At 48.7% G+C, this 2,733-nt stretch overlaps 1 long non-coding RNA gene across 1 annotated transcript in view; it reads left to right on the top strand.

Annotated features, from left to right (window-relative positions):
- Positions 1 to 343: 343 nt before the first annotated feature.
- The window catches only part of LOC112550181, a 7,942-nt gene continuing 5,552 nt past the window's right edge, over positions 344 to 2,733 (top strand). The window contains exon 1 of the long non-coding RNA XR_003093862.1: positions 344 to 457. This is a non-coding gene — a long non-coding RNA (uncharacterized LOC112550181). The remainder of the gene's footprint in view (positions 458 to 2,733) is intronic.

Below are 2,733 nucleotides of genomic sequence, written 5' to 3'. Positions count from 1 at the left end.
TCAGTCCATACCCAAGGTCACTCTTGCTTCATAAGTGTTCCAGCCACAGCAGGTCACAGAACTTGGATCTTTACCCCTCACCAGGGCCTTCAAACCCCTTTTCCTATTGCTCTCACTATGTCTAAACCTCTCTGGCTGATGGTGGCTACAGCTCAGGTTTATACACAGCCTCAATCAGAGCTTCGGCTGCTTACTTGGCCCTGCCTGGCTTCAAGCAGGGGACTCTAATTCCCTTGATGCCCTCCACCTGCGTCTCCTTTTCCTGTCTGGGCTTTGCTCCCTACTCCCTACTCACAGGTCACTTGCAGCTGGAGCTTCTCCCTTCTGTCTCTTGCAGGTCTCAGGATTCTCCAGCCTTATGGGTCCCAGAGAAGATGATGAGACCTCTTCCTCTCTTGGCCACTCCTTGGGGGTACTCCTGGCTGGCTGGCTGCCTGCACCTCCACATTGGCACCTGGTAAGTCCTCCTGGCTCTTTTCCCTTTCCAGGGGAAACTAGTTCATCCTGGTACTATGTCAGGTACAGGCCTAGGATGCCAACGTCCTTTTAACTTCCACTCCCCACCCCCCAAATCACTCGGCAAACTCACTGGTCTTAAAAGGGCTGTACCTGTATTTGTGGAATCTCGCTGCAGCCTCTCCAGCACAGGCTTGTCAGGGAGACAAGAGTAGCAGGGTTGGGTGCTCTCTGCTATAAATATATAATGATATTTGCAATAAAGCCAAGGTTTATACACAAACATACGGGCCTAGATTGGATGCGGAATTGGTTTGTAAGACTACAAAAGCTGTGTTCTCAAGCTTGGAGTGGATGAAGGGAAGATATAGGCTGGCTGGACTGTACCTGGAGGAGGGGGTCAGCATCCCACTGTCCAAAGGGATGTCACATCAGTTGTCTGTGTATTGGGAGGGATGAAGACTTCCTAATGGTTGTAAGTGACAGCTCTGAATAGTAGCTTTTAATGTTTCTTTGGACTGCGCACTGAAGTTGAATTAAAGCTTGTGTCCCAGGTGACAGTTCCTTGGTTCAATCTGTGACAGGGCTATTTAAATATTGAAATGTCAAAAATATTCATGACTTTAGACAAAATGCACAATGAAAATGGTCTGTGATTTCAGGAACTTTCAATTTAAAAGGAAGACAAAAAGTGGGCAGATTTCCTCAGGAACCACAGATGAAAATTCAGTTATCAAGTGGCTTGTTTTCTATGGGGATCACAAGAGATAGGAATGGTTTTAGAGATGCTGTAAACAGGAGGTCATTCTTTGCTTAGAGATCAACTGGGAAAAGCTGATGATCATTGAGGATTGGATCAGTGGTGGGGCACAAGGAGCAGCAGAGGTAACTGAATAAGAGACTAGGTCCAATATGTGAAGATGTGTAGTGGATAAGAAAAGGCCCATTTTTGGATGCCAGATAATGAAATGATGTAATCAGATGTTACACAAAACAGAGCTGGATTGGTAAGACCAAGTGTTGGATTCTTTCCGTTGTCCTTTGTAGGTTGCATTACAGCTAGGTCTACACTGTGTTTAGAGATGGAACTGATTGCAGCATGTGTAGGCATACCCAAGTTAACTTTAAGCTAGCTAGCATAGGTTCCAATAGCAGCTAAGATGTAGCATCATGGATTTCAGTGCAAGTTAGCTATCTAAATAAAAACCGGGAGCTCTTGGTGAATTTATGCAGCCTGTGCTGAAGTTCATGCTGCTGCATCTCCATTGCTATCCATTAAAACTAGCTGAGGTACACTTACATGCATTCCTGACTGCAGTGTAAACATACCCTTTGAATCAGCGGGTAAAACACAGGCATTTTTGTAGTCCTTGGAAAGTTTCTCAGATGTGAATGGGCCAGTGTTGTCCATTAATGTTTGTTATTATTTCATTTGTTATTAGTAGCATAGTAGTCCCTGGAGACCCAGTTAGGACTTAAGGCAGGGGCGGGTAATTATTCAGGCTGCAATTATTTCAGCCACTGGCAGCGGGGGCTGCGTGCCATGGGGGAAGTGTGCGGTGGGAGGGTCTCCACATCCCCCCCACCCTCCCTCACAGCCACATCCTGCCCACTGCAACTCCACGCTTCTGCTGCCCCCCTGGGTGGGGGTTTTGCGTTTCTGCCAGCCCCAGCCCCACGCCTCATGCTCCCACCCAGGTGCAGCTGCTCCACCATCCTCTGCCCCCACCACTTCCTTACCTGGTGCCCAGAGTGAGCAGGATGCCAAGGAAGCCGAGCAGGTCCCATGGCGGCTGCAGCAGTGGCAGCAGCAGCCCTGCATGGAAGTCATGTGCTGGCTGCACCAGGCCCTTCTGCCCATGAGGGTGGGAGCAAGGCATGTGGGCTGGCTGGGGTAGAATTAGTTGGTAGGCACCCACGGGCCAGATCAAATTGCCTGGTGGGCTACATTCAGACCACGATTCACACCACACATCCACACCCTGCTCCCACAACCCACCCCCACATATACACCCCCTCCAACATACCCTATTTTGCCCACCCCTAGCTTAAGGTCTATTGTGCTTCTTCAGGGAGAACAGGCTACGAGACTTAGATATGGGCATTTAAGGGTCAGTGGGGGCATCTACGCATGTGCTTTACTGCAGAGTTGGCTTAGCTCCTCAGTAAAGCATCACCATCTACACATGTGGCACTATTAGGGAAGACTAAACTACTTAACTTCACCATAGGATAGTACTGCCAAACACAAGTACTATTCTGCAGTGGCATAGGCGA

The sequence above is a fragment of the Alligator sinensis genome, unplaced genomic scaffold (assembly GCF_000455745.1).
Source record: "Alligator sinensis unplaced genomic scaffold, ASM45574v1 scaffold377_1, whole genome shotgun sequence".
NCBI lineage: Eukaryota > Metazoa > Chordata > Crocodylia > Alligatoridae > Alligator > Alligator sinensis.
The sequence above is the reverse complement of the archived record's forward strand: the minus strand, read 5'-3'. Positions and strand labels throughout refer to the sequence as shown.